Source organism: Cavia porcellus, unplaced genomic scaffold (assembly GCF_034190915.1).
Source record: "Cavia porcellus strain 051 isolate PalLab524CR breed Dunkin Hartley unplaced genomic scaffold, mCavPor4.1 scaffold_2, whole genome shotgun sequence".
Taxonomy (NCBI): domain Eukaryota; kingdom Metazoa; phylum Chordata; class Mammalia; order Rodentia; family Caviidae; genus Cavia; species Cavia porcellus.
In genome coordinates this window covers 795,738-814,621 of record NW_026947485.1, presented here as the reverse complement: position 1 = coordinate 814,621, position 18,884 = coordinate 795,738, and the positions used below count along the sequence as shown (strand labels likewise).

Sequence of the window (18,884 nt, the reverse complement as noted above, 5' to 3'; positions counted from 1 at the left end):
CCGCCCGCGCCCGGCGGTGGCGGAGCCGAGCCTCACGGGCGCAAGGCGTGCGGAGCCCGGCAGACTGGACAGCCGGGCAGCGTCCGCCTCAGTCCGCACTGCCCTGCACCCTGCCCGCCGCGACCCCGAGCTCGGCGGGGCGCCAGGTCCCGCACCGCCTGCGGCGCCCGACCTCGCGGACGCGGGCCGGACGCGAACACACCCCTCGCGGCCGGCGCGGGGCGGCGCCGGGAAAGTTGGCCGCGCGAGGGTCCGGCCCGAGCCCGGGTCGCGGAGACCCCAGCCCCGCCCGCGCGCCCCGCCCGGCCCGGCCGTATGCTCCGCCCGGCGGGGTCCACGCGAGGCGGCGCGCAGGGCGCACGAGTTCTCCCCGCCGCGGAGGACAAAGGCCGCGCGGTCGCCCCGCGCCCGACCCGCAGGACCCGAGGACCCGGCATGAGCCCGAGGCGTCGCGCAGGCTCGGCTCTGGCGCCCGCGCGGAGCCGCGGGAGCGAGGTAAGCGCGAAGGGGACGGCGCCGCGCCCCTGCCCTGCCCTGCCCTCCGGGCGCCTGTGCCCGCACCCGCGGGCTGGGAGGCGGAGGCGTCGCCGGAGTTCGCGTGTGCCCGGGGTCCTGCGGGACCGCACGCGGCTCCGGGCAGGGTCTGCGGTCGGCGCGCCGCTGCGTGACGCCGTGGCCGTGCGCTCGGGTCCCCGGCGCTGACCGCTGCTGGACCAGGTGTGCGCGGCGGGGCGGGGCGCGGCGACCCCAAGACCCAGCCCCGCCCGGGCCGCTCAGTGCTGCGTGGACGCCGCGGCTCGGGCTCCGCGTGGGCGTGAGGGCTGCGTCCCCGGGACTGGCGTGGCGCGCTCTGCGTTAGGCGCTGGGAAGGAGCTGCCCTGGAGCTCGCTGCCCTGGAGCGAGGGATGACAGCGTCAGCCTGGAAGCCCCTCTCCATCCTCTGGGCTCCATTTTCCTACGACAGAGATAAGTCGGAGAGGGCGGGAGATTCGCGATCCAAAAATAGACTAGGTAATGCATCCTATAAGCCGGTTTCTTACCAATTTCATTTAGGCTCCTTGCTGCTCTTCCCTGGGGGAGCAAGCCTGAGAGTTTTTGAGCTATGCTACTTCCAGACGCGGGTTCTAAGGGCGTGGACCCCTGCTTTTGAAATATCGTGGACCACTGTTAATTTTGAAAACAGGACTGTACAGTTGTAAAGGTCTGTAGTCAAGTGCTCGACGAATTTGCTTACAAATATTTTTGCTCTTGTTTGAACAGGAAGAGGTGGGGGGCTCGGTGCAGACTGTGGCATACAGGTTTATTGGAAGTTGAGATGACAGGGCTCCAGGTCCCTGCGAGCTGATGCCTCAGCCACGGGTGGTACTCTGGGCTGCTTTGCTCAAATTTCTTTGTGTTACTGGCTTGTAGCTGTGTTCAGCAGAGCTATTGTGTGTTTTGGGGGACAAAGTAAGCCTCTACTTAGAGAGAAACGTGATCTATTTTATCCAAATCCAGTCTGTCTTGGTTTATCTGAAGGCATTTTGAGTCTGCCATCTGAGCTTTGTTGTTTGCGTGTGTTTAATGCAGATATTACCAAGAACATCGAATGCCCATTAAGATAGCCTGGTGGGAATGGCAGCTCCTACAGGGGTGCTGTAGCACGCTTGCCCAGGTGTGAGTGTATCCTGCCTGTCTTTTACAAAGCGCAGCCCACTTGAATCTGAACAGATTCGGGAACCACTGTTCACTAGTGCTAAATAAAGTGAGATTTTCTCTTTCATAAGGGCAGTGTCCCGTAGCTGCAGGTTTCCCACACCTGTAGGTTTCAGCTGTCTGCCCTTCTGGGTTCTGATCGCACACTAGGTGAGCGCAGATATTTTGAAGGAGCACGCCCACGCCTGTGTTGATTGACGTTTAAGGAACACAGGTGCTCAGGGCGAAATGAGCAGAGGACATCTTGAAGCTTACATGTTCACAAGTAAAATAATCAAAATCGTGGGCTACCAGCAAAAATACAGTAAGGAAACCTGGTAGTGTTGATAAGTCCCTCCAAAAAGAAAGGAAATTTAGTTATGAAACTTTTGTTTCTATCAACTGGAACCTTAACAATAAAATGACCTTAAATCGAAGAAACTTTTTCAGCACACACAGTGGGCTGAACTGTGGGCTTAAAGAGAAGGAAGCCTGTCTGTGCACATGGCATGCCCATTCTTCACATCCGAGGACTGTGGCATCACACGCTTCCTCCACTGACGGATGACACATTCCTTGGAGCATGTGATGGATAGATATTGTGAACAATGAAAATGTATCCTGTGACTCATTTGTATGATTGACTTTTACAAGTTGTGGTGTACATATGAAAATAAGTGTAAATAAGATTATATGGGGACTTTCCAAGTGTAACAATGAGGAGCCCATCTTTGATTTTATTTTATGGCAATTAAAAGCAATGACCCAAACAAGTGCAAAGATTGCATAAAATCAAATGATATTCACTTTTATGTTGAAGTTAGTATTTGTGTTCAACAAGACAGCAGGCAGGAGCCCCGGAGGGTCGTCTGTCCCACTGCCCTGCTTCCTGATACACACATTGAGGGTGTCTCATTTTGAAGGATTCTCAGCCATGTCTTACAGCTTTCCCGTGTCCATTTGCCTCTTTTTGTGCCTCAGTGGCTTCCCGTAAACGTCCTTTTCTTTCTTGTTCGTTCCCCCAACAATGGTCAGTCACAAAACAAAGCAGGATCATTTTCTAGGGTTTTGTCTTTTTCTTACAAAATACAGCCTGCTGTCTTGGGGATGGATGGTTTTGATTCTTTTTCCTGTACTCAGAATCATCTCAAGAAACCATTACATGAAAGAAATGAAAGGGAATTCCTAATTCCTGTGGAAATCCAGGAGAGCAGGGTGCACGTCTGCATCCTGGAGTCCAGCCAGAGTGGCTGGGAGACTTGCCTTCTCCCCAAGAACTCCAAAAAAGAAGCAGGTGTTGGCTCACGCTCCTCTCACTTTGCTGCTTCACACTGAGTTCATCTTGCATTCTCGCCGCTTTTGAGATTCTTCTAAATGATCCAATTCTGCATTAGATGAATTTGTTGAAATCACTCCCAAGAAGTAGCATAAAATGATAGAAAATTATCTAGCAAGACTGAGCACATAAAATGAGTACAATCATAGTAATCACAGAGATGCTAGGAACCACCGGGTCCTCTCCCCTTGCACGTCTAATGCAGGCTTGGTCCCGACAGCGTCCCCCGTATTTTGGAATGCTTCAGCCCATTCTGATTTTAAATAGCTCTTGTAATGACTTCTTCCAGAATCTCTGAAAGACTATTTCACAGTCTAATGGTTCTCCCTATTAAGAACTTCGTTGTGATATTAAGCCTAGTTTTTATCCTGATTCTATTTTATCTTATTACTAACTCTTTATCCTAATCCCTCTGGGGTAATCCATCCTCTTTTCTGATTTAGTCATCATCCAACATTTATTTACAGAGATCTTATAAAATGCACAGACTTTACACAGTTACAAGAGCTATTTAGATAACTTTGCTAAATATTTAAGATACATCTTTTAGGTCATTTATATGAATGGCTATGGCTACATTTTCCTAATGATTTGTCTTACTAATGTAAGAGTGAAGGAATTGCTTCTCTGACATCTGTGACCTTTGTTGAGTATCAAAATGATCCCTGCTAAGTGATGCTCTATGTGTGCACGGGAGACACTCTCATTGCAAACATGCTGCTCTCCATGGCCACAATCCAGCAGGATTCCAGTGGATCTGATGCCCTGTGAAGCTGTTTTCATGCAGATTCTCCTATGGAAATTAAAGCAATTTCCATAATTAATAGAATGTTCTGGAGACATAACAGTATATATGGGTTGTCTGTGAATGAACACAATACAGACGTTTTGTTAGAATGTTCAGTGACACCTTCACCTCGAAATGAACTGAACAAGCCAATAGAATGCAAACCAGAGTCTTCACTGTGCTGTATCATGAAAAATAAGGTTAAGTCATCGCATATATCAACGTGGATTATTCTTCGATTTACATGGGGGTACCATATGTGAAGGTTATTTTTAAAATAGAAAATCCTAAAATTACAAGAGAAAAGCAGATTTTTACTTGTTCACTTGGAATCTGGTTCCAAAACATCCGTGTGTAGGCTTATTTAAGATTTCTAGAGAAGCATCCTGGTAGATGCACCATCCCTTCTCAGTTCCTGCCCATCCCAAGCTGCAACACACCAGTTCTGCCCTCCAGCCAGGAGCCAACAGAGCCCATCAGGAAACTCACCTGTGCCCCTTGGTGCATCCCGGAGATCTGGGCATGCAGGGTACTGAGCGTACTTTCCAGGGATTAAGTCAGGCTGCAGCGAGTAAAACCCAAAGAGTAAATAAGGAGCAAACTGAAGGATCCACATTGGGAAGTAAGAGAAGCTTGTTCAAATGGGGAGGGGAATGGAGAAGGAAGGGTGTAGAAGCAGGATTTTAAAAGAGTGAGAAGGCCAGCTGTGATGGCCCATGCCTGCGATCCCAGGACTCGGGAGGCCGAGGCAGGAGGATCACTGAGAGCTTGAGACCAGCCTGGGTACACAGTGAATTCAAGGTCAGTCTGAACTACGTCGTGAGAGAGAGAATAAAAACAAAGCTTTGGTAAACAGGGAGGAGAGGCGTTGAAGGAAGGGTGGGCAGTAGAGGAATGAAGAATTAAGACGCATTATGGCATTATGTACAAATTCCCTGGGGTGAGTGTGACCAATGTACATGGCAAAGAGATACTAAGAAGAGAAATAAATCATCCTTGCTTTGCCAGCACATATACTGAAAAATAATAAATGAGTAAGATTGGACTGCATGAATAAATCCTTTCTAAGGCAGCATCTTCCTGCCTGAAGCTCTAAAGGGTTTTTATAGTGCCAGCCCTCACATAGTGGTGAGGACCTTGAAAGTGATTTTCCTTAGAGGCAAAGGGAAAATCAGTTTTCTTAGGACAGGAAAAGTAGACATCAAGGTACTCATGATTTCAACCTGGAACAGAGAGGCATTCAAAGAACTGTGTCTACATAGAATATGATACTTTTCATCAAACAAAAAATCCTGTTATGGAACAAGAAGTTTTATATTGCATTTTAAGGAGAGAAATAAGCTTGGAAGACATGAAGCTATAAATTATGCAAAGCATAGATGAAAATACCATGTTTGAAAATAAAGCCATTGCTAGAAGAGATATCTCCACAAAAGCAGAAGGTGGCCAATTCCTTGTCAGAGTGGGCCGTCACTGTTATTGTCTGTACACACACACATGCACATTTGAGTAAATTTAGTTAAAAGAGCATAGATACCTACCAGACAGAAACTTCCAAAACTGTGATCCCAGATAGTTACAGCCTGCGAGTATTATAAATATGACAGTTTCCAGACCAGTGGCTAATTTTATAACAGATGCTGGACCTTAGAAGCCCCTTAAGAGAGATGCTGTCACCATCAAGAAAAAGTCATAAAGAAGCAGCTTGTCAGCAAATGTTTATTAAGCACCTATTATAACCAAAATAAAATGCAAAGTATGCAGCAGTGGAGACAAACAATGTTCCCAAAACTTCACAAACATGCGTAAAGTCAAAGTTCTCCTATAGTCCAGCTTGACACTAGAGCAGAAAGAGTGACCGCAGTCACCAACCAATAAGAAAGTCCTCTGCCCTCAGGTAACAGATTCAGATTCAGGACACTCCTGTACTAGGTCCCGCCGTGAGGTGACAAAGCCAAGGACACGTCATAACAGCCGCCCAGAGATAAGAACTCTGCCACCACACGGTGTGTTTCCCCTCAGCCACCCCACAGTGCAACCCTGGTGGGGCTCGCATGCACGTTTGCACACACACAGCAGCAATGCAGGACCTGCTGGTGTGCAAAGGCTCTGAGAGGCCTGCTCCATGAATCCCACCTCTTGTGATTCTGTGACCTCGGTGCTTTCTGCAGCAGGAAATCTGCTGTCTTGATTGCATACATTTGTACTTACATTTACAAAAGAGCTGAGACATGAGCCTTTACTTGAGAGTCTTTCTCTGATTTGTGACTTGTACTAGAATGCTTTGTGTACATAAAAAATTGAATGGATGTCACAGATCTGCCCATCCATCTGGTGGAAGCAGTTTCTTTTGATAATAATACACAGCAGATAGATTATTAGTAATATTTTGTATTTTGCTTAACAGTTTTAATACAACATGTGTTGGTGAATACAACATGATGGAAACTGCTCTCAAAAATATGTCAGAATACGTGCCAATTTGGGAGATGGCACAAGAGGGTCAGAAACAGTTGGAGTTTGTATCTGCCTCAAGGAGGAGACGAGATCTGGAGAATATAATTAACTGTTGCTATTTTGAAACATCTTATTTTTCCTGAAAAGGCAGAGACCCTCAGCTTGCCAGGCATTAATCTGTCAAGCCCAGTGGCACTGGTAACCAACCCAATCTGAGAGCGGGAAGGGCGCTCCCCGTGGGGACTTCAATTCCCATGTGCTCCGTGGACTTTGCTCAGGGCTGGCTTATAGGAGAAATGGCTTGCGGATGCCAAAGCTGCCTTCTCCCACTGAAGTCTCTCCTGCTCCCTGCCATGCTTTACGACATTCTCCAACTTTCAGACTATTTTATCCAGAAAGTTCAGAAATGCTACACTTCCTAGGCCCACCAGTTGCACTGACTGTGTAACACACTTTAGATCCATTTGGCCATTTTTCAGCAAACTAACTCCCCTGTTTGGTGAGGGAGGCAATAATCTGTGCATATTTTCCTGCTTGGTGGCTTTGTCTAAAATGAGGTCTCCTGGCTTTGATCTCTGTGCTGCACTCACTGGACCAAACACAGACCCTCCCTGCAGGGGCTCTGACAGGAGCATGCTGGGTGCTGCTCAGCACCCTCACTCCTGTCCTGGCTTTCCTGAGATTGGATCACCACTACCTCTGTGATCCCAAAAGGGCCTGCAGGTGAAGCTGCTCCTCAGGTAGCAAAGTATGCAGCGATTTAGGTAAAGACAAGTTGGAGGCTAAATGCAGAGGCATCATCCTCTCAGGTCCCTCCACACCCCACTTCTGGGCCAGCACAGTCCTCTGCTGGCCTCTGATGCAAACAGCCTTTGGCAAATCATTCCAGAAGAGGCTACATCAGAATCGTTTCGCAGGGGCTGGGGATGTAGCTCAGCGGCACAGCACCTGCCTGGTAAGCATGAGGTCATGAGTTCAATTCCCAGTACCAACTAAAGAAAAGAGAAAGAAAAGGCTGGGCATGGTGGTGCCTGTCTGTAATCCTCACTCAGGAGACTGAGACAAGAGGGTTTCTGTGAGTTCAAGGAAAGTCCAGACTACGAAATGCAGCCCAAACTGCCTAGCAAGACCCTGTCTCAAAAAGACGGGGGGAAAAAACAGAATCACCTCTCGGTGTTTATGACGACTCTGGTCAGATGCACCCCAAATGAGAACCACCACTAAGAGTTCTGCATGTGGCTGCTGTGCAAGCTCAAGTCCGAGGAGCCTGCTGGCTTAGTCCGCTGCAGCTGCTGTAACAAAGGACAGACGTGGACTTCTCACAGCTCCAGAGGTGAGGAGTCCACCATGCAGGTTCCTGGCAATCGCCCTCCAAGCAGGCTCTGTTTTTGCCGTGTCCACACATGGAATAGGAAAGGACAAAGCTCCTGTCCTTCCTGGGAGGACCCGAGGCCCGTCTTGAGGGCGCCCTTAAGACCTTGGCTAATCAGATCCTTTCCCAAGGCCTTCTTTCAGAACACGGTCACACAGGGGTTAAGGCCTCTCCTGGGAACTGTGGGGGCAAACAGTGGGTCCACACCAGGAGTTTGCAGGGTGATAGTCAACAGAGCACTGCCTGCAACAGGGCTTCCCACAGCAGTCCTACATGGATTAGCGCGTTATCTGGGCTGAATTGTACCAGCTCGGCATTAATTGATTAGTTGCACTCAGTAAAGCATGGTTTCTAAGAGTTCTGTGAATAGATTGATATCTTAGAGGCCTCAAACTATGCTCACTGCAAAGGAATCTGCCTTCTCTGGCCTGCAGGGAATTCCTATAGGATGCAGAGACAGCCCTCACACCTTTCGGCTGTTCTTAGCAGGAAACTTTCTTCTCTTTGTCTCTGTCTTGTATTCTGCAGTACAGGTTTTTGAGGCGTGTGGTTCACAGAAACACTGCTTCCCTCTAAGAACAGCATCTGTTCTCCATGTGCAGTGCCCTTGTGGGAACCACCTGCCCTTCTGAGCTGGGGTGGGGACATCATTTTCCCCAGCCCTCCTCTCTGCCCTCCAGACTGCAGGCAGCAGGGGTGGAGGTTTGCACTCCACAAGCTCTGCTTCCTTCTGTGACCCCACTGTTCCCCACCTGGCATCGCTCACAAAGACAGCTTCCTGTGCAGCACTCAGCCCTGCATGGACCGCACCACCCAGGTCCATGCCTCTCCACATACAAAGGGAAAACAGTGGACAGCCAGCCACACTCCCATCCTTCCAGACTCTGAAGCTTGACTTTTCAAAACTCAGGCACCTCAGACAGCACTGTGCTATCCTAACCTCTGTGGTGGCCTCGGCCCTGCTGTGGACATGGCCCTCCCCAAAGACACCAGGATACAGCAGGTACTACCCAGCTGCAGCCAGGCCCACCGCCATGCCAAGCCAGATCCTTCCCTCTTCTGCCCAGATGCAGGGTGACCACCATCCCCCTATAGTTCAAGGTCTTGGAATTTCCTCTGAGGGTCCTCCACGTGGGTGTCTGTGGTGCTTCCTCCAAGCCTAAGTGACACGTTGTCTCTCTGTGTAGATCTAGTTAACTTCAGCCTCAAGACAGAATGGGCTCCTTCTGTAAGGCAGAGTGGGGACTGTCAGGGGGAGTGACCTGCAGTGAGTTTGTCAGGGAGCCCAGGAGGAAATGGAACAAGAGGGGAAATACAATCACTTGGCTTGGACCTCGTGTCTTGTCTCTTTTATCACTGCCAAAACCTGCCCCAGGCTCTGCATGGCTTTCCCCCATCTTTAATAGTTTATCTTCATAAGTCTTTCTCTCTCAATTCAGTTATTTATTTGCCAGATTTAATGAGTACCTACTATGTGTCCAAATCATTCTAGAGATAATTCCTGCTCTGAATAGTGACAGGTCCTCAACAGCAGAGCTGAGATGCTATGAAGAAATACAGTGATGTAAGAATAGAAGAACCTGATAAACAATTGGCTTCACCAGTCCATCCCAGGTTTTAAAAGAATGCCTTACAAACCCAACACCTAACAGTGATTCCCTAGCGTGGCCATTGAGCCCTTTCCACCCATCCTAGATGCATCTCTGCAACCTGGTCCCCTCAGCCTCAGTATCTGCTTTCTGTGCACTCAGGTTGGGCCTTGCACACCATGGTAGCTGGGACCTTGTTTCCAATGTATTTTCGTCCTCCTTTCTGCAAACCTATAGTAAAATCCAATTTCCAACGGCTACTTCTTCAGAGTTGACACTAACGATGTTCTCATCTGCCCTGCCAGAACAGCTCTTTGTCCAGAGCATCCATGCAGTCATCTTCTGTGGGCCTGAACAGTGAGATGTGTTTTGGTGTGAGTACTAACTGCATGATGTGGTTAAAACATATGGCTAATGTTTAACTTTTAAAACCTTAATGTAGGGAGACTCGTGGCCATTAATCCCCCTCAGAATGTCTGCTTCCCCTTGCGCACACTTATTCTCCCTTCTTGCAGCTTCCTGAAGCAGCTGTGGAAGTCCTCTTTCCTGAATGTCTTTACAGAATCAGGTAAAAATGTGGTGGCTGCTGCCGCCAGGTGCCATCCAGCAGAAGGGCGACTCACAGAACCCAGACAGTGAGTCTTCATCCCCTTCCTCCCTGGGCCTGATACTGTGGGACATCTAGCCCTTCCCTAAAGTCAAAATGACCATGAAAGGAAAGATTTTGAATCAGTGCAGGACATCGAGCAGCCACAACAGCACTAAGACACTTTGGAAGGAGGACCTCAGAGCTGCTGCAGCAAGCGGCAGGAACAGTGGGATGCGTGTGTTCAAGGGGAGGCAGAGTGTTTAGGGAGATTAATGACAATGTTTGTGCTACTGTAACTTTTTTAATTTTAACATTCACTATATTTTTCAGTCACCTCTCATTCGCAGAACAATGGTTTGTAGAATAAAATAAAGCATATTTATTTTTATATCTCCCTTTCTCCTTAAAATTTATTAAGTAAAATTCCTTTGTACAATAGAACAATCCTTAATTTACAATCTCCATTCAATAATTAGTATAGCCAGGCCCATGTAATCACTGAATCTTTAAACAGTGCCATGACTTCTCTCCATCCCTGGCAGGAGGGCACTGGGGTCTGAAGCTGATGCTTCTGATGCCCCTGGGCTGCTGCCATCTCTCCTAGTGGCTCCCAGGATGAGGCAGGAGGTCACAGGAGGCATCTGCCCTGCCAGAATGCGCTCACTCAGGCTCCTGGCCTCACTGAAGTTGTGTGTGTGTGTGTGTGTACGTCCATGTGCTGAGACTTCTCTGCCCATGGCTAAGGGCCCTGCCATGGCTTCCTTGGTGTGCGCCCCTCCTGTGTGACCGCACTTCCTCAGTCCCTGCTTTCAAAGCTTCTCCCCCACACAGGCTCTCACTCTGGGAGCCCAGCTGCCCAGTGTGTCCTTTGCTACACCCTGGGCTCCCCTCTCTCACAGCTGTAACACACACTTACTGCTGCCACAAGAGACCCAAGCTCGAGGACCAGTCCAGGGTAACCATGTCCACCACCCAGGCCTCTCTGCAGTGCCCAGCCTGAAGTCAAGGCCAGGGGCACTGCAATGCTGTGCTCGTAGTGCCTGTAGCACTTCCGGTGTCCTTGTTGGGGCCAGACCAGAAGTCCTGCCATGTTCCTGCCTTGCTGGGGACCCCAGGGCTCATCACAGTGCTGATATGAGACTGTGACTTCCTTATAACTCCAAAAATGGAGGCCACCTTGGTGAAGACTGCAGAAGTCAGTGTCTATGAGATAACTTGAGATCTGCTAAAACATTTATCTAGCTTCCTAGACTTAGCTCCAAGATGACAAAGCTATTTTTTGTCCTTTTACCAAAATCTTAACAACCCATGGGACCTATAACAATACTTAAAACATATCTAATGAGTGAAAAAAACCTGTTTTTATTTTTCAATTTAATTGTTGGGTACTTCCTATGCTGAAATATTAATGTAATTTCTTTCCTTTCTATGTTGCATTTTAAAAATGAAAATTATTATACACTTGAAATTCCAAATCCTAAATTATACTATTTTCCTAAAGGCACAGTAGATGTCAAACAAAATAATGTCCCATAACTATTTTAAAATTTGGCACTACCAAGTGACATCAACTCAGTGGAATAAATCCTGAACGAGTGTCTGTTACTTTCAAGGCACGGAGCAAGGTAGCAGGGGGGACCTGAACCGTTAGGTTCTTCCAGATGGGATGAGACAAGAACAGTGGTAGCTGCAGTTCCAAGGGAACCCCCAGCAGGCAGCAGCTTTTCTGGCTGGCGGATCCGTGCACGCTGTGTCCTGGGCCCTGCACAATCCCTGAGGCCTTCCGTGTGGAGAGCACCACTCAAGGCGTGTGCACCCTGGCAGATGCGCTGTGTGAGTCCTCCGTGTGGTCCGCTCAGAGCAGGGCCGCTGGTGGCGCAGTGGAGGCCTCTGGCGTCCGCAGAGATGCAGGGCTCAGAACCCTGCTGCAGGCCTGGAGCAGGGGATCGGAAAGCTCAGCAGGAAGACGAATGTGAGGGATAGAGGCCTGGAGGCGGAGGCGCAGGGCCGGGCATGGCAGCCATCCAGGTGAGGGTAATGATGGCCCAAACTGGGGCAGGGGCCCTGGGAATAAAGAGGGAGCGAGGCCGGCGTCCGGCGACGTGAAGATGAATTGTGCCTGGTAGGTAGGAATTAGCTGGCGGGAGACAGACACAGCGCCAGCCAAACAATTAAGCGAATCGGTTCCCTTCCCTGACAATGGAAAAGGGCATGCTCTGTCAAATCCCTTGTTTAATAAAGCGAAGGGGAATTTTTTTAAAGGCTATTTTTCAGCAACTTGTGTCAAGAGAAAAATGTTTCAGGATCTTAACTCTTTAAAAACAAGACTCCGAGATGGAAATTTTTTAATTTGAGAGCCTTCATCCATAGGCAATGGCCAAGCCCCGCTCCCCACTGCCTCTTCCCGGGGACCACGGGCGCCACCTCGGCCCCCCGAGCCTTGTGGGGCCCCTGCTGTAACCACAGCCACCTGTAAAATGTACAAACCTGATGCACTGCCTCTGCCTGGAACTCGGGAGAGTTTCCAGGCGGTGGGGTCGGGGACGCGCACGGCTGGCACTCCAGGCCAGTGGTCACTGCCTCCTGCTCCCCGCAGCCTCCCAGGCCAGGTGGACCCGCTCCAGGGCCCACTGTCATCCCGGCCGGCCTTCGGCCCGCCGTCCGGGCCAGCTCTTCCTGCAGAGAGCGCCTGCGCTCTGCTTGCCCCCCTCCGTCACGTTTCTTTAGGTGGTCGCTCCCCAGCCTGGTGATCCATGCCAGGAGGCCGGGGCCGGCCTGATTCTCACAGCTGCAGCTCTGTTACCCGGCAGAATCGGACTGCATGGCAGCAGATCAATAAATATTTATTGAATAAACAGAGCAATGGTTAATTAAATCACTCTGGAGTTTGTTTTACTCATCTTTAAAAGTAGGGTATTGATCTTTAAGATTTCTTTTAGCTCAAAAATTTTATACGCAAATATCGTTAAAGGAGACATAATTCAGCATCCTAAGCCTGAATCAGTATCATGTTGTACTCAAGAAACTATTGAGTTCGATTAATTTAAATTTTAATAGCTGTTTAGCAAAGTCATGAATAGCAGTGCTAGAAATTTATTTTCTTACTCTTCCCCCTGTCGTCAGTCTGCACACACTTCACCTCTTCCTGTCACCTTGATAGAGGACGTGTGAACAACAGGAAATAGAAGCAACACCCACAAAAGCGGCAAGCGCAGTAAACTTCCCAGGAAAGCCAGCTTCCGGGCAGATCCCCTCCTCCCCAAAGGAGAGCACAGTGCAGACGGCTCTTAGAGACGGATCCATAAATCTCACTTGACAGTATCAATTCCCTCCAGTGCCAGTCCATAACACCCCACGATGCTCCACTCAGTGCTAGCTCTGTACTAAAACTTCTCAAAACAAAATACATGTACACATTTCCTACAGCAGTTTTAGGAAAATGAAGAGGATATTGAGGATGGTACCAAGTTCTGTGACCTGCTCACTGTGGGCCTTGACTGCTTTACCTACAGGTCCTCCCAGTGCCCAGGAGGTAGACAGATGCTGTTGCCCCATTTCACAGAGGAGGAAGCGGAAACATCATGTTCACATAAGGACAAGCATAAGATAGGGTTTAGAGCAGCATTTGGCTCCAGAGCGCCTGACCTTGATTGGCTATACTACCTCATTTGCAAAAGCATTCCAAAACTAGGATGTGTTGCTGGCTGTGATGGCTCACGCCTGTAAACTCAGCACTAGGGAGGCGGAGGCAAAAGTCTCTCTGTGAGCTGTAGGCCAGCCTGGCCTCCATAAGCAAGGGCAAGGCCAGCCTGCACTGCACATTGAGGTAGGTCCTGTTTCAAAACAAAACAAACCCCCCCCCAAAAAAAAAAATGGATGAAAAGGCAAATCCAGGATGGGAAATAGCCAATAAGGGAGAGCGTGTGAAATGGCTATCTTACCTCTTCTCAACTTGAAAATAACCTTAAGCCTACTAGTAATCTGGGCTCTTTCTTAAAAAATTAGTAGTATACAGAGAAATATTGGTTTAGAATGATAATATTATTGAGCAGAATACAGTTAACTGCTTTGGTTCTTATTTTCATATAACGATTCCCAGTCCAGTAGTTTGAGAGTGGTCTGATGCTAAAAGAACCATATTCTAGGGCCTGTTTCTTTACAAGCCATTTGTTCATTTGATTTCTAGAACTTGTCTGTCTCTTGAAGACAGTGGTTTTTATTTTTATATTAGAGAGATGGAGAGAGCCCCAAGCAAAAAGTAAAACATTTAGTTTTTTGGAAGAAGAAAGTCTCAGCTTCCGCTGTACAAACAGAAATGATGGGCACCTGGGTGAAAACTGCTGCTGTTTTATTCTGCCCCTGTCCGTCTATTGGAACAGCATCTTCATGTGTAGCTAATCCTTGAATTGATTTATTAAGCTGAGTGTACAAGTTAAAAAGGAAGAGATCCTAAGGAGATAATTACACGAATACAAATCAGGAGAGACAACTTTGAAAGAATAGTAATTCTGTTTCTTGAAACCGACCTTGAGTCCTTAAGAGGAGAGCAGAACTGCTTAAATCAACCTTTTCTTTCTGTTGAGAAGTAGCCTAAATTAACTGTGCAACTTGGCTGAACTTCGCTGCTCTTTCTCCTAGGAGGAGTCCCCGGCAGACTGAGGGTCCTGCTTGTTGTCAGTAGAGAACTCCTAACACCATATGGGCTCCTGGGAAACCATTAATGTCCAAAGCAAAGAAGGAGGAAATTAATCAAATAATTCACCAGCAAAAGCAAAGAAGGAAAATAATCTCTTTATTTTGATAGTTTGGTTTTAAATGATCCCAAAGAAAGATCCTTGGGGACACAAAATCCACCTATAGAATCCAGGTTTGCCACTCAGCCAAGTCCTATAAAGGAAGGCTGAGGGTTTGGGGCCTCAGTACTGATGTGATCATGAAAGCGTTTACTAGCAAAGCTAGTGCTGAAGATCAGCAAGGATGTGCAGTTCCAGCAAGGCTGAGGTTTCGGTGTTTGCCAGTAAGTTGCGACACTATGATAGTAAAAATTTAAACGGGGAGTTCCGACTTAGATATCTCCAGCATTGAGCTGAGCTTCTGTAGTCCTGCCTTTCATTCATTCATCCATTCAGCAGGTGCTGAGCACAGATGTCAGTTTGGTGCTGTACACAGTAGCAAACAGAGCAGTAACCTCAAAGATCTTTATTTACAATTTTAAATTCTACATTTTAAGATCAGGGAGGAAAAGCGTGAATGACGTCATCGGTCCTGCCTTGTCTCAGATTTCAAGCAGAAATGAGAGAACTGGGTGGGGGGATGGCCCTCCCTGGGCTCCGGAATCAGGGATGGAGGCTGGAGACTGGGACTCATCCTAAACTAGCTTCCCTTTACCCTTCACTCTCCTTAGTGCTTTTAAAAAGGAAACCATTATGCACTATAAAACTCAGTGGTATCTACCAAGGGAAAACTCTGACAATGGAATCCTTGGCATCTTAGCATATGCGGAAATGCCCGTGTACTCCAACTTAGTACTTCTGGTAATCCGGTCCATGTTCTCCAGGCATTTTTCTAAGTACATGCTATGTGCGTGTCAGACCCTGAAGTATGTGCTAGAGATCTGAAGATTTGGGCTCAAGTGGCTCCTGATCTGTATTATGTAGAACTTACAGGAAACATGCCACAGGTGTTAACTTACTAATGAGTATATCTTCATGGCTTTTAAAAACTCAAAAGGTACTCACTGGAATACAGACACAAAGACCTATGTTTTTGATGCTCTTTTTCATTGAGGTTAGAAAAAAACCTGTGTAATTATGAAAACAAAATACTCTAGTAAAATTTTTGAAAGAAAAAAAGTACTCTGAATCACATGGTACTGGAAAACATAGGATCAATTCAAATTTTGCAGAATAAAAAATATTTTTACTGCCGTTGTCATTTTTGAGATTAATTACAAGAAGTGTTTTTAATGACATCAAAAAAACATGAAACTAATCAATAAGTCAAATAGGGCTAAAAACCACCATTGGCTAGTAAATTGATTTATTATCTGTTGTAATTCGTCCAGAAAGCATAATAGGCACTTTCCCGTCACAGTTTAATGTTTTTGTTATTGAGGTGTAATCCAATTTAGTTGCACATTTTACATAACATTTTTCCCAAAAAGCTGTTCTTGTATTCATGACTCTTATAATAAATGGCATCAGAGCTAAGAAAATATATTAGTTGTAAGCATACTCTTTTATTAACTAGATTTTCCAAAATAATTGCAAATATTTCATCAAATTCAGTTTAAGACATAAAGTTGCATCCAATGAAAAGCCAATTCTTCTTTTACCTAGAGTTCCAAAATGAAAAATTGCACTTTCAATCCTCATTACCAGAATCAGAGTTTATCTTTCAATATCTTCATTATCCTCCTTGAAAATAAGAAGGTGGCTCATTAATTTCTGTTCCCTGCAGCACAAACTGTGTCTTGATCATTTCTGTGCTGCTGAAGTCTGTTATCGTGCCTCAAAAGCAGTGAATGATTGCTTAATAAATAAATAAAACAGGAGAACAGAGACTTGGACACAGTGAGCCCTTAACACTTGTTGAGTTACAGTGAGCCACTGACTTTGACAGACAGGGCTGCTCTCATGCTTCAGTGGTAAAGTCTTAATATCCTTCTGTAGTGTTTGCCCTAGAACTACCAAGGAACAATGAATAAAATTTTGTGATAAATTTATTTTAGTGTTTGGTTTCTTGTATATTTAATGTCCATGTACTTAGCTTTGTTGTCAACAGTTGTCACTAACATCCCTCTCATTCATCCAAATCCTTTTCATGATACTACCCATCAGAATATGTCTTCTGAGGAATTAACCTTAAAGATGAATTGTGAAGCTATAAACTTCTTAGAAGACGTAACACACTCAAGGGGTCATTTTCCAAATATATTCTAATAGTAATTTTTTGTTATCTTTGCCTTTATAGTGTAGTGATCAGCACAGCTCACCCCTAATACCCATGAGGGCCACCAGACCTAGCATTTGTTTCTAGAGTAAACTTACCTACCCAGGTACTTTGCTGTAATTTCTCATTTCTGTAGTTCTCATTTCTGCCCTGGTTAGTTAAAGTAGTGCATTCATGTTAAAAGCTACCCCAAATTTTAGACCAATGTAAAGAAGTATATCTAATGCAGTGGACAAAAATGAAACAGCATTTGTTCATAAATGCCCCGTCACCTTCAACTGGAATTTTAAAATGCACTTCTGAGTCCAGTGCCTGTAATTCCGGCGCACTGGACAGCTGATGCAGGAGGAGTACAAGTTCGTTCAAGATCAGCCGTGGATAATTTAGCAACTTAGGAAGACCCTGTCTCCAAATAAAAAGTGGGAAAAGGGCTACAGATGTAGCTCAGTACAAAGGCTCTGGGTTCAGCCCCCAGTACCATAAAAAAGGTGTTTATGAACTATTATTTTTAGGGGCAGAGATAATTCCCCAGCAAGAGTACTTGGGAGTATAAGTGGAAGAACAGAGGCCCAGTCCTCACGCCCTGGAGTATGCTGCTTATAGTTACATGAAGAATGTCCAACAAAAAGTGTGGCTAAGTCATGTCTGCAGCTCATTGTACTAACTGTGTGCCCACACTGCTGCACAAAGCCAGGGAAGAAATTATACAAAAACAATTCCTGGGCCTAGCATTTAGTAGGTGCTCACTAAGCTTTGAAAAATGTAGTGGACAATGCAGGAGGGGGGAGGCAAGCAGGGGCCAGGGCAAAGGAAAGAAACGAAGTTTCCCCAAAAGAGGGCAGGAATACGCAGCTGGTGCTGCTGGGAGAACAGGCGAGAGAGAAAACCCACGGAACTAGTGTACCATGCTCAGCTGCCCAACCCCACGGGCTCAGCCTCTGGAGCGCCCCAGCAGGCCAGAAGGAAGGCAGGAAAGGGGAGTGGGCTGAGAAGAGTTGGGTGAACCAGAAAGCAGTGACGGCACCTGCTGGGTGTGGCTTCCCGTCAAGGCTGGTGCAAAGGGACTGGAATACCCAAGGGAACGTGGATCAGAGGAGCACACATACACAGGTTTTCCTTAACGTCCCTTGAATTTGTCTCCTAATTCCTTGGAAATGAGCCTGAACAAGGAGTATTGGGGCCAGATTAAATTCAAGGGTGCTCCAGAGGCCTTGGGGGCCTTGTGCAGGAGTGTGTTTGCAACATTTTAGGCTTAGAGCGATGGTAGGGAGAGGGACAGAGTTTGTATAGATACAGAGGGGGAGACGGTCATCAATGTAAGATTCCCACTGTGACACATGCTAAAAATTAGAGATAAAGAAGATTTTAGGGCCAGGGATATAGTTCAGTAGTGTAGCACCTGTCTGGCAAATGCAAGGTCCTGAGTTCAATTCTTGGGACACACACACCAAAAAATGAATAAAATAAGTTTTTAAAAATATTATATAAAAATGAGAGATATCCAATGATGGGGGAAGGTGTGCTATCAAAGAAGTCAGGCTTTCATGGAAAACAAATAAGACCTAGAGGAAAGCAAAGAGTAGCCAAGCGAAGAGGGGAAGGAACCATGTGCAGCAGAGTGAGCAGGCCAGTGCTCCTTGGTGCCGGGAGGACTGGGGCCACCTTAGCCAGAAGGAGCTGGACAGAGGCGAGCTGCACTGTGTCTGGGGCATCTTTATCCTAAGAATGGGACGGGAGTGGGGGCATTCATTCAACCTTCTTGGAAATTTGATAAACAGAACAGGCCAAGGGGTCAGCACAAGTGCAGAGGCACCTGTTACAAGACTTGCGATCCAGGTATAGAGAACACAGGACGTAGTAGCTTGGGCAATGCTGGCAGATTTTGAGATGAAGGCAAGTGCATAATTTACGGGACACTTTTAATAGTTAAAAATGGAGAGGATTTGCTAGTATGGATATCAGACATCATCTTGACCTTTACATTGCTGTTTGGGGCATTCACCAAGAATCCATCAAGCAATCTATCAATGCGCATTTTCTCTCCCTTTTACAGAAAGGTCAAAATCATTTATGCATTAAAAGTAGACCTCAGATTCTAGACATTGTTTATCTCAATTGTTTTTGATACT

At 46.9% G+C, this 18,884-nt stretch overlaps 1 protein-coding gene and 1 long non-coding RNA gene across 6 annotated transcripts in view; one reads left to right on the top strand and one right to left on the bottom strand.

The window, feature by feature from the left end:
• The first annotated feature begins 353 nt into the window (after positions 1-353).
• Positions 354-18,884, top strand: part of Grm3 (glutamate metabotropic receptor 3) — a 163,457-nt gene continuing 144,926 nt past the window's right edge. Inside the window, exon 1 of one of the 4 annotated variants that reach the window (XM_005003643.4) lies at positions 354-495. The gene's annotated coding sequence lies outside the window, so the exon portion shown is untranslated. Of the gene's footprint in view, positions 496-735; positions 1,012-18,884 lie in introns of those variants that run through there. The other 3 variants (XM_005003644.4, XM_063237360.1, XM_063237366.1) reach the window with 3 other exon arrangements.
• LOC134472568 (uncharacterized) lies at positions 2,457-4,658 on the bottom strand. Of its 2 annotated transcripts, XR_010042457.1 has the most exons (3): positions 4,287-4,658; positions 3,611-3,803; positions 2,457-3,059 (listed from the first exon to the last, which is right to left on the bottom strand). It is a non-coding gene; the product is annotated as an uncharacterized LOC134472568 (long non-coding RNA). The 2 variants fall into 2 exon arrangements; XR_010042456.1 differs by having other exon boundaries at positions 2,457-3,803.